This window comes from Oncorhynchus tshawytscha, linkage group LG07 (genome assembly GCF_018296145.1).
Source record: "Oncorhynchus tshawytscha isolate Ot180627B linkage group LG07, Otsh_v2.0, whole genome shotgun sequence".
In the NCBI taxonomy this organism is placed as follows: domain Eukaryota; kingdom Metazoa; phylum Chordata; class Actinopteri; order Salmoniformes; family Salmonidae; genus Oncorhynchus; species Oncorhynchus tshawytscha.
Genome location: NC_056435.1, coordinates 76,202,591 through 76,215,337, shown reverse-complemented (window position 1 = coordinate 76,215,337; position 12,747 = coordinate 76,202,591). Strand labels below are relative to the sequence as shown.

The window sequence follows — 12,747 nt, the reverse complement described above, 5'->3', positions numbered from 1 at the left end:
AGCAGTCTGTCCACTTCCTGATTCATTACTAGAGCAGTCTGTCACTTCCTGATTCATTACTAGAGCCGTCTGTCCACTTCCTGATTCATTACTAGAGCGTCTGTAAACTTCCTGATTCATTACTAGAGCCGTCTGTCCACTTCCTGATTCATTACTAGAGCAGTCTGTCCACTTCCTGATTCATTACTAGAGCAGTCTGTCCACTTCCTGATTCATTACTAGAGCAGTCTGTCCACTTCCTGATTCATTACTAGAGCCGTCTGGCTGTGTTGTTAGCTCCCTGCTCATCATGTTGAACACAGCTCCACTTCCTGATTCATTACTAGAGCTGTCTGTCCACTTCCTGCTTCATTACTAGAGCCGTCTGTCCACTTCCTGATTCATTACTAGAGCAGTCTGTCCACTTCCTGATTCATTACTAGAGCAGTCTGTCCACTTCCTGATTCATTACTAGAGCTGTCCATTTCCTGATTCATTACTAGAGCCGTCTGTCCACTTCCTGATTCATTACTAGAGCGGTCTGTCCACTTCCTGATTCATTACTAGAGCAGTCTGTCCAATTCCTGATTCATTAATAGAGCGTCTGTCCACTTCTGATTCATTACTAGAGCCGTCTGTCCACTTCCTGATTCATTACTAGAGCCGTCTGGCTGTGTTGTTGATTCCCTGCTCATCATGTTGAACACAGCTCCACTTCCTGATTCATTACTAGAGCCGTCTGTCCACTTCCTGATTCATTACTAGAGCTGTCTGTCCACTTCCTGATTCATTACTAGAGCTGTCTGGCTGTGTTGTTAAATCCCTGCTCATCATGTTGAACACAGCTCCACTTCCTGATTCCTTACTAGAGCTGTCTGTCCACTTCCTGATTCATTACTAGAGCGGTCTGTCCACTTCCTGATTCATTACTAGAGCAGTCTGTCCACTTCCTGATTCATTACTAGAGCAGTCTGTCCACTTCCTGATTCATTACTAGAGCCGTCTGTCCATTTCCTGATTCTTTACTAGAGCCGTCTGTCCACTTCCTGATTCATTACTAGAGCCGTCTGTCCACTTCTGATTCATTACTAGAGCCGTCTGTCCACTTCCTGATTCATTACAAGAACAGTCTGTCCACTTCCTGATTCATTACTAGAACAGTCTGTCCACTTCCTGATTCATTACTAGAGCAGTCTGTCCACTTCCTGATTCATTACTAGAGCCGTCTGTCCACTTCCTGATTCATTACTAGAGCAGTCTGTCACTTCCTGATTCATTACTAGAGCCGTCTGTCCACTTCCTGATTCATTACTAGAGCCGTCTGTAAACTTCCTGATTCATTACTAGAGCCGTCTGTCCACTTCCTGATTCATTACTAGAGCAGTCTGTCCACTTCCTGATTCATTACTAGAGCAGTCTGGCTGTGTTGTTAGCTCCCTACTCATCATGTCACACAGCTCCACTTCCTGATTCATTACTAGAGCCGTCTGTCCACTTCCTGATTCATTACTAGCGCCGTCTGTCCACTTCCTGATTCATTACTAGCGCCGTCTGTCCACTTCCTGATTCATTACTAGAGCCGTCTGTCCACTTCCTGATTCATTACTAGAGCCGTCTGTCCACTTCCTGATTCATTACTAGAGCCGTCTGTCCACTTCCTGATTCATTACTAGAGCCGTCTGTCCACTTCCTGATTCATTACTAGAGCCGTCTGTCCACTTCCTGATTCATTACTAGAGCCGTCTGTCCACTTCCTGATTCATTACTAGAGCCGTCTGTCCACTTCCTGATTCATTACTAGAGCCGTCTGTCCACTTCCTGATTCATTACTAGAGCCGTCTGTCCACTTCCTGATTCATTACTAGACCTGTCTGGCTGTGTTGTTAAATCCCTGCTCATCATGTTGAACACAGCTCCACTTCCTGATTCCTTACTAGAGCTGTATGTCCACTTCCTGATTCATTACTAGAGCCGTCTGTCCACTTCCTGATTCATTACTAGAGCAGTCTGTCCACTTCCTGATTCATTACTAGAGCCGTCTGTCCATTTCCTGATTCTTTACTAGAGCCGTCTGTCCACTTCCTGATTCATTACTAGAGCCGGCTGTCCACTTCTGATTCATTACTAGAGCCGTCTGTCCACTTCCTGATTCATTACTAGAGCGTCTGTCCACTTCCTGATTCATTACTAGAGCAGTCTGTCCACTTCCTGATTCATTACTAGAGCACTTTGTCCACTTCCTGATTCATTACTAGAGCCTGGCTGTCTGTCCACTTCCTGATTCATTACTAGAGCCGTCTGTCCACTTCCTGATTCATTACTAGAGCTGTCGTCTGTCCACTTCCTGATTTCATTACTAGAGCCAGGGATCTGTCCACTTCCTGATTCATTACTAGAGCTCTGGTCTAGGTAAACTTCCTGATTCATTACTAGAGCCGTCTGTCCACTTCCTGATTCATTACTAGAGCAGTCTTGCTGTGTTGAGGGCTCCCTATCTCATCATTTAACACAGCTCCCTTCCTGATTCATTACTAGAGAGGGTCTGTCCACCTGATTTTACTAGAGCTCTGGCTGTGCAGTTAGCTCCCGAGGAGGGCTCATCAGTTGAACACAGCTCACTTCCTAGGCAGATTCCTCCATAGAGCTGTCTGTCCACTTCCTGATTTATTACTAGAGCTCTGTCCACTAGGCAGATTCATTACTAGAGGGTCTGTCAGCACTTCCTGATTCATTACTACAGCTCTGTCCCTAGGCAGATTCATTTCTAGAGCCGTCTGGCTGTGGATCTAGCTCCCAGCTCATCATTTGAACACAGCTCCACTTCCTGATTCATTCCTGAGAGGGTCTGTCCACCCATTTCATTACTACAGCTGTCTGGTCCTAGGCAGACTATTCTCCACAGCTCCAGGGATCTATCAGCACCCATTTAACACAGCTCTGGTCCTAGGCAGACTTCCTCCATGAGGAGGGATCTATCAGCACCCATTTAACACAGCTCTGCTCCTAGGCAGACTTCTCCATGAGGAGGGATCTATCAGCACCCATTTAACACAGCTCTGGTCCTAGGCAGACTTCCTCCACGAGGAGGGATCTATCAGCACCCATTTAACACAGCTCTGCTCCTAGGCAGACTTCCTCCATGAGGAGGGATCTATCAGCACCCATTTAACACAGCTCTGCTCCTAGGCAGACTTCCTCCATGAGGAGGGATCTATCAGCACCCATTTAACGCAGACTTCCTCCATGAGGAGGGATCTATCAGCACCCATTTAACACAGCTCTGCTCCTAGGAAGACTTTCTCCATGAGGAGGGATCTAAGATTCCTATGAAACAAAACAAGAAACACTTTGAAAAAAGCTGAATGATTCTAAGCCTAACTCATACTTCACTTATTACTATTTTTATCCTCCAATGTAATGTCCTACAAAAAAAAAAAAATTATTTCACCTTTATTTAACCAGGTAGGCTAGTTGAGAACAAGTTCTCATTTACAACTGCGACCTGGCCAAGATAAAGCATAGCAGTGTGAACAGACAACAACACAGAGTTACACATGGAGTAAACAATAAACAAGGCAATAACACAATAAACAAAAGAAATGAGGTAGGCAATAAATAGACCATAGGAGCGAATCATTACAATTTAGCAGATTAACACTGGAGTGATAAAAGAGCAGATGATGATGTGCAGGTAGAGATACTGGTGTACAAAAGAACAGAAAAGTAAATAAAATAAAAAATAGTATGGGGATGAGGTAGGTAGATTGAGTGGGCTATTTACAGATGGACTACGTACAGCTGCAGCGATCGGTTAGCTGCTCAGATAGCTGATGTTTAAAGTTGGTGAGGGAAAATTGACCATCCGCCAATGTGGCGGGTGAAATATACATTCTTACACGCCAATACCTACATCTACCTGCATTGGGCAGGGAGGGAGGATAGAACCAGCTGGGTTAGACTCAGCCTGAATCCACTAGGCAGGGAGGGAGGATAGAACCAGCTGGGTTAGACTCAGCCTGAATCCACTAGGCAGGGAGGGAGGATAGAACCAGCTGGGTTAGACTCAGCCTGAATCCACTAGGCAGGGAGGGAGGATAGAACCAGCTGGGTTAGACTCAGCCTGAATCCACTAGGCAGGGAGGGAGTAAACATAAGCTATAATTACATTTTCAAATATTAAAATGGGGTCATGGGACAAAAAAGGCTAGCATGTTATTTCTGTGTGTGAGTCCATTGTGGGGGAAGCTAGCATGTTCTTTCTGTGTGCTAGTCCATTGTGGGGGAAGCTAGCATGTTATTTCTGTGTGCTAGTCCATTGTGGGGGAAGCTAGCATGTTCTTTCTGTGTGCTAGTCCATTGTGGGGGAAGCTAGCATGTTCTTTCTGTGTGCTAGTCCTTTCTGCATGTTCTTTCTGTGTGCGAGTCCATTGTGGAGGGAAGCTAGCATGTTCTTGCTGTGTGCTAGTCCATTGTGGAGGGAAGCTAGCATGTTCTTTGCTGTGTGCTAGTCCATTGTGGAGGGAGAAGCTAGCATGTTCTTGCTGTGTGCTAGTCCATTGTGGAGGGAAGCTAGCATGTTCTTTCTGTGTGCTAGTCCATTGTGGAGGGAAGCTAGCATGTTCTTTCTGTGTGCTAGTCCATTGTGGAGGGAAGCTAGCATGTTCTTTCTGTGTGCTAGTCCATTGTGGAGGGAAGCTAGCATGTTCTTTCTGTGTGCTAGTCCATTGTGGAGGGAAGCTAGCATGTTCTTTCTGTGTGCTAGTCCATTGTGGAGGGAAGCTAGCATGTTCTTTCTGTGTGCTAGTCCATTGTGGAGGGAAGCTAGCATGTTCTTTCTGTGTGCTAGTCCATTGTGGAGGGAAGCTAGCATGTTCTTTCTGTGTGCTAGTCCATTGTGGAGGGAAGCTAGCATGTTCTTGCTGTGTTAAGAGGGATTTTAGGCCTATTTTCTTGCCAAACCTCTGTTTTACTGGTAATATAGACATTGAATTGTTCAGACGTCCTCTTCACTTGGACCTTGACCTTTTCTGTTGGAATATTTATTTTGCATCTGGATTCCGTTGGAGTTTCCTTTTTGTTGGCTTTTTTCGGCCTTATTTCTTTGGATAACTTTGGACTTGGAATTTCATACCAGGACTGAAAGGTTCAACCAGAGGTGCTGGTAGGACTTAGCTTTCTAACAGTGATGTTGACTCATTTGTTGTTGATCATTGAATTATTATTTTGTTGTTTTTATGCTGAGCCCCATTTGTTTTTTCCTGTCAATACACCATTGCACTGAACACATTTCCTAATCTTTATTTCTGACAAGGTTGTGTGGTTTAGTCAGGTTTGTTACAGAAAATGACACCCCAGATGGGTCAATCCGGCTGCAAGACTGACTTCAATGTGGTCCACAGGAAGGGATAGCCCAACACTGTACATGATGCCTTGTCCTGCTCTCTCTCACCACCTGACTCAATAGCTGCTGCCTGTATAAGGAGTGAGACTATCCAACCTTCCAGCTGATTGGTCAGAGACTGCAGATGCTCAAGCCACTGACAAGGAGATGCAAGTTGTCATAGACGAGGTCAAGAAGGGAAGTCAAGACCAGGCCGAAACCCCTGCATCCTGGAAAATGACGACCTGTTCAGACAGATACCAGGACAGAGCTTTGGTTACCTGTCCTAGAGACCTCCTGTTCAGACAGATACCAGGACAGAGCTTTGGTTACCTGTCCTAGAGACCTCCTGTTCAGACAGATACCAGGACAGAGCTTTGGTTACCTGTCCTAGAGACCTCCTGTTCAGACAGATACCAGGACAGAGCTTTGGTTACCTGTCCTAGAGACCTCCTGGTCAGACAGATACCAGGACAGAGCTTTGGTTACCTGTCCTAGAGACCTCCTGTTCAGACAGATACCAGGACAGAGCTTTGGTTACCTGTCCTAGAGACCTCCTGTTCAGACAGATACCAGGACAGAGCTTTGGTTACCTCCTGTTCAGACAGATACCAGGACAGAGCTTTGGTTACCTGTCCTAGAGACCTCCTGTTCAGACAGATACCAGGACAGAGCTTTGCTTACCGGTCCTAGAGACCTCCTGTTCAGACAGATACCAGGACAGAGCTTTGGTTACCTGTCCTAGAGACCTCCTGTTCACGGGACGGCTGAAAAGACTGTTGAGGCTGGATGTAGCTTACTGGCCACAAGTCAGAAACGAGGTATACAGCAGAAACATTCAATCCCCTCCAGGATCAAGATCTCTGTTGCCTAAACGGTTGTGTGAGTCATAAAACAAACAATTACCGGAAGTGTGTTTTCCCCCAGGTATGGTACAGAAATGGTATAAACATCTGGATACGGGTCGTAGTCACCTGACGGACCAACCCCGGGCCGTAGTCACCTGACGGACCAACCCCGGGCCGTGGTCACCTGACGGACCAACCCCGGGCCGTGGTCACCTGACGGACCAACCCCGGGCCGTGGTCACCTGACGGACCAACCCCGGGCCGTGGTCACCTGACGGACCAACCCCGGGCCGTGGTCACCTGACGGACCAACCCCGGGCCGTGGTCACCTGACGGACCAACCCCGGGCCGTGGTCACCTGACGGACCAACCCCGGGCCGTGGTCACCTGACGGACCAACCCAGGGCCGTGGTCACCTGACGGACCAACCCCGGGCCGTAGTCACCTGACGGACCAACCCCGGGCCGTAGTCACCTGACGGACCAACCCCGGGCCGTAGTCACCTGACGGACCAACTCCGGGCCGTAGTCACCTGACGGACCAACTCCGGGCCGTAGTCACCTGACGGACCAATAGAAACTCTTGTTTTAGTAAAAGAAAACATCAAACCGGTGCAGGCCAAAGGGTTGAATAGGTTCAGTTAGTATTGTTTCAACATTCATCTGATAGCATCTGGTTAATTCATGTTGGGAACACAGACCGGTGTGTGGGTGTAGACTAGCGTTTTCTCCACTAATTTACATTCATTGTAATGTACACTGACTGACAGATCCAGCAGAGACATAGTGAGACAGCAGCTCAACCCAGCCAACTAGGCCACTTCAACAATTCCATAGGCAGCACCCCAAATGGCACCCTATCCCCCGTAGTGCACTACATAGGGAATAGGGCCCTGGTCTGAAGTAGTGTACTATATAGGGAATAGGGTCAGGGTCTAAAGTAGTGCACTATATAGGGATTAGGGCCCTGGTCTAATGTAGTGCACTATATAGGGAATAGGGTCCTGGTCTAAAGTAGTGCACTATATAGGGAATATAGAAATTCAATCAGCTGCTGACGTCAGGCTGATGTCACATTGGAATCTGACGCTGGTACAATCACCACCCTGTTCTCTACAGGCCTATACACATTCTCCTCCCTCCCACTCACCTGCACAATGCTGCCAACAGCACAGAGAGAGAGAGGAGAGAAAAACTGTCCTTCAGTTCATACATTACCTGATGTTAAGACTGAGAGGTGAGGTACAATTACACTCACTGGATGTAGCATCCCAAGACGAGAGAGAGACAGAGAGAAGACAGACAGAGAGAGAGAGTCAGAGAGAGAAAGACAGAGAGAGACAGAGGAGAGAGAGACAGAGAGGATGACTCTCTCAGTGCGTAGGATATTGTGCAGTGAGTGGTACTAGTCATCACCCACTGGGCTTGTTAATAAATAAGCATGCTCTGTCTGAGCTCGGTCTCTCCCACACGTCTGTTGGGGTCTCTAAAGGATTGGTGAGATTCAATTCAAGCGCTCTACAGTGCCACCATTTTACTTGCGTAAGCGCCTAAATATTTTGTGTGCGACCGGGATTTTTAATTTAGGAGCACCAGTGTGCCAAGAAAAACATCACCCAGATGGTAATTGAATGATTACTTCCCTGTACAGCAGCCCCTGAGTTTTAATTTTACCTTTATTTAACCAGGCAAGTCAGTTAAGAACAAATTCTTATTTTCAATGACGGCCTAGGAACAGTGGGTTAACTGCCTGTTCAGGGGCAGAACGACAGATTAGTACCTTGTCAGCTCAGGGGTTTGAACTTGCAACCTTCTGGTTCCTAATCCAACTCTCTAACCACTAGGCTACCCTGCCGCCCCAGGGAGAATACACTGAGCGTCGTTTCATGACCTTCATCCTTGCACCATTACAACAAATGAAATGGATTTCTATCTCATTTTTCATTGTGCTCCTAAAATTGTTCTACTTAAGCGCACACATGCTCCTTGTAAAAAAAAAAAAAAGGTCAGAGTAGAATCTTGAATACAGTTATTGTGCCAGCTAAGTAGGTCTGGTATGACTGTCAAAACTGGTCTTGTAAAATAAAATAGCCCACTGGTGGATCCCTTGACTGCATTGAGCATCAACAGCCTTTGAGCTGATAGCCCTTAGTGACTGTGCCAGTCTATGCCACTACCTATGGCAATACAGTCAATCAATGGTATTGTTTCAATACAATGCTTTGAAGTAGGTAGAATCTGTTCATGATTGGCTAGCTACTATTCATATGAAATAGTCACAGCCTACTGGTCTGGTTCATGAAAAGATCAACTGACATTCAAAAGGCAGAAAACAGCTAGCCATCTGCTTCCATACTCTGTTCATCCACTGTTAGACATGATTGCTTTTGTTCTGGGGAGGATAGGCTTCATGCTATTAACTAGCTAGCTGGACACGACAAAACAAACGAGTAACCGTCTGGGATCTGCTAGCTAGCTAATATTTGTTTGATTGATTGATCATAGGTAACTTTAGCTACCCACCGTTTTTTTTAATCAGAGTTAGCTAGCTAGTTACATCCTCAAACGCTAACAGCTAATGTTTTAGCATTTAACTATCTAACGGCTAACAAGGAACTGCAAATACCTTAGTCTTGTCTTTTGATTGTGCTGCTTTCGATGACTTTTGACTGAAGCGAACTCAGCTAAAAGCAAGACAATCGTTCACGTTGCAACACCATATCTTCTTAACCGCTGTTAAATAACCTGTATCTATTTATTTCTGTCCATTGTGAATTAATTTATCCTGCAGGCTAGCTAACTAGATAGCAACCTGACATGTTGTCAAATGAAAAGTGCTGTGCTCATTGGCTGTTCCAGTATCATATGACCACGCCCCGCTTCAGTAGTAGGATGCGTTCCAGGATGACTGCATTTCGGCGCTGCGCTAAAAGTGATTTCAAACTAGACGGATCGAATTCTTTACTCTTCCTGGCAATGTTTTTGCAATTGACTTGTTCACTTGAAAATATAGAGAGTGGTACTCAGATATGTGTTGTATTGGATTTCCCCCAAACCTAACACCTGCCCCATTGACCTTATCCCTGGAATAATCCAAAATGCACCTCAAACAGGTATAGAATGGAAAAAATTAAACAAACTTGGAAATAGTAGGGTATCTCGTCAATTAAACTAACAATAATTATTGCCATTACAATAAATACTTTTATATAATTTAATTATCAATGGACAATACATGTCACATTCCGTAATATCAGGACATAACAAATAAAATAATTTGGAAAATATAACCAACACCAAAATGGAACAGACAGACCTAATTCATATCATAGAAAATAAAATGTATTTGCCACATGCACCGAATACAACAGGTGTAGACTTGCAATGCAGTGAAATGCTGAATACAACAGGTGTAGACTTGCAATGCAGTGAAATGCTGAATACAACAGGTGTAGACTTGCACTGCAGTGAAATGCTGAATACAACAGGTGTAGACTTGCACTGCAGTGAAATGCTGAATACAACAGGTGTAGACTTGCAATGCAGTGAAATGCTGAATACAACAGGTGTAGACTTGCAATGCAGTGAAATGCTGAATACAACAGGTGTAGACTTGCACTGCAGTGAAATGCTGAATACAACAGGTGTAGACTTGCACTGCAGTGAAATGCTGAATACAACAGGTGTAGACTTGCACTGCAGTGAAATGCTGAATACAACAGGTGTAGACTTGCACTGCAGTGAAATGCTGAATACAACAGGTGTAGACTTGCACTGCAGTGAAATGCTGAATACAACAGGTGTAGACTTGCACTGCAGTGCAATGCTGAATACAACAGGTGTAGACTTGCACTGCAGTGCAATGCTGAATACAACAGGTGTAGACTTGCACTGCAGTGAAATGCTGAATACAACAGGTGTAGACTTGCACTGCAGTGAAATGCTGAATACAACAGGTGTAGACTTGCACTGCAGTGAAATGCTGAATACAACAGGTGTAGACTTGCACTGCAGTGAAATGCTTAATACAACAGGTGTAGACTTGCACTGCAGTGAAATGCTTACTTACTAGTCGTTTCCCAACAATGCAGAATTTAAAAAGTAAGACATCTGCTAATGAAAAAAGGACATAAGACAATAAAATAGCAATAACAAAGGCCATTGTAGAGATTTTCATACCCCTTGACTTCAATGCCCCTTGATTTTGTTATTACAGTCTGAATTCAAAATGGATTAAATGTAGATTTTTTCTCACCCATCTACACATAATACCCCAACATGACTACGTGAAAACATATATATATATATATATATATATATATATATATATTATTTTTTATTTTTTTTTACAAGTTTATTAAAATTTAAATACAGAAATATCACATTTACATAATTATTCACACCCCTGAGTCAATACTTTGTAGAAGCAGCTTTGGCAGCGATTACAGCTGTGAGTCTTTCTGGGTAAGTCTCTATGAGTGATTACAGCTGTGAGTATTTCTGGGTAAGTCTCTAAGAGTGATTACAGCTGTGAGTCTTTCTGGGTAAGTCTCTATGAGTGATTACAGCTGTGAGTCTTTCTGGGTAAGTCTCTAAGAGTGATTACAGCTGGGAGTCTTTCTGGGTAAGTCTCTAAGAGTGATTACAGCTGGGAGGGTTTCTGGGTAAGTCTCTAAGAGTGATTACAGCTGTGAGTCTTTCTGGGTAAGTCTCTAAGAGCTTTCCACCCCTGGATTGCGCAACATTTGCTCATTATTATTTTCAAAATTCTTCAAGCTCTGTCAAATTGGTTGTTGATCATTGCTAGACAACCATTTTCAGGTCTTGCCATGGATTTTGAAGTAGATTTAAGTCAAATCTGTAACTCAGCCACTCAGGAACATTCACTGTCTTCTTGGTGAGCAACTCCAGTGTAGATTTGGCCTTAAGTTATTGTCCTGCTGAGAGGTGAATTAATCTCCTAGTGTCTGGTGTAAAGCAAACTGAACCTGGTTTTCCTCTAGGATTTTGCCTGTGCTTAGCTCCATCCCATAAACATAACACTTTCTATTCAGGACAATACGTGAATTGCTTTGCCTCATTTTTGATGTGTTGCAAACAGTATGCATGTATTGGAATAGTTTTATTCTGAACAGGCTTCCTTCTTTTCACTCTGTCAATTAGGTTAGTATTGTGGAGTAAGACAATGTTGTTGATCCATCCTCAGTTTTCTCCTATAAGAGCCATTAAACTCTGTAACTGTTTTAAAGTCACCATTAGCTTCCTTTCCAACTGAGTTAAGAAGGATGCGTGTATCTTTGTAGTGACTGGGTGTATTGATAAAGGACAACAACCCTAAGCACACAGACAAGACAAAGCAGGAGTGGCTTCAGGACAAGTCTTTGAATGCCCTTGAGTGGCCCAGCCAGAGCCCGATTGAACATCTCTGGAGAGACCTGAAAATAGCTGTGCAGCAACGCTCCTCATCCAACCTGATAGAGTTTGAGAGGATCTGCAAAGAAGAATGGGAGAAACTCCGCAAATACAGGTGTGCCAAGCTTGTAGCGTCATATACAAGAAGACTCAGGCTGTCATACCCAAGAAATGTGATATTTCAGTAAAAAAATATATATATATACATTTGCAAACATTTCTAAAAATCTGTTTGTGCTTCATCATTATGGGGTATTGTGTGTAGATTGATGAGGGGGAAAAACATTGTAATCCATTTTAGAATAAGGCTGTAACATTACAAAATGTGGAAAAAGTAAAGAGGTCTGAATACTTACCGAATGCACCGTAAATCACAGCCACTGACAAAGCACATGCCTACTATCGTTACATCGTAGCTCAGCAACAAAGAGTGGTTTCATCACAGTAACACATTCAGAGATCGATTTATAGCCATTATTCTAAAATAATTCATAGATTTTAAACAATCCATTTCTGTTCCTCATAGACAGGCAATATTCAGTTGAGATGAAAGGCGAGTTCCTAACGACTTCAGAAAGCCAAGCTAGAGCTCTGTGAGAAGTCCACAGCAATGGAGGTAGACATTTTCTAATATGTATTTTTCCGTTATAAGGACAGTGAAATCTTATACTTAGTCGTTTTATAATTTGATTATGCAATATTTAGAAAGCTTATTAGTCATTTCAAGCCTTATTCATAAAGTGTATTTTTAATTTGTTACATCTTATAAAAAAATGTCACACTTGTATCGTATTCGTACTGCGTACTTGAGCTTGTTTCGTCAGAAGTGACTAGACCTCAGCAATGTGTAACTATTTTCACCCGAAAAGTGAGGTTTGAACCTTTCATGGATTATGCAGCATTACTAGTTATTGTTTATGGCCCTCGTGATAAATAATAACTTTTGGGGATTATGTAAATTACATTTTCGATTACATTTAGTGAATGCTACCATGATTACGAATAATCATTGAATTAATCATGAATAACGAGTGAGAAAGTTACAGAGAAAGTTACCCCAAGATATGCTAACCCCCCTGTATTTGTATTGGTGAGGTGTTAGCATATCTTGGGGGAATGATATTTGTGC

At 43.7% G+C, this 12,747-nt stretch overlaps 1 protein-coding gene across 2 annotated transcripts in view; it reads right to left on the bottom strand.

The window, feature by feature from the left end:
* Positions 1–9,034, bottom strand: part of ptpdc1a (protein tyrosine phosphatase domain containing 1a) — a 73,989-nt gene extending 64,955 nt beyond the window's left edge. For both annotated transcript variants that reach the window (XM_042324974.1, XM_042324975.1), the window contains exon 1: positions 8,833–9,034. The gene's annotated coding sequence lies outside the window, so the exon portion shown is untranslated. The remainder of the gene's footprint in view (positions 1–8,832) is intronic.
* Between the last annotated feature and the right edge of the window lie 3,713 nt (positions 9,035–12,747).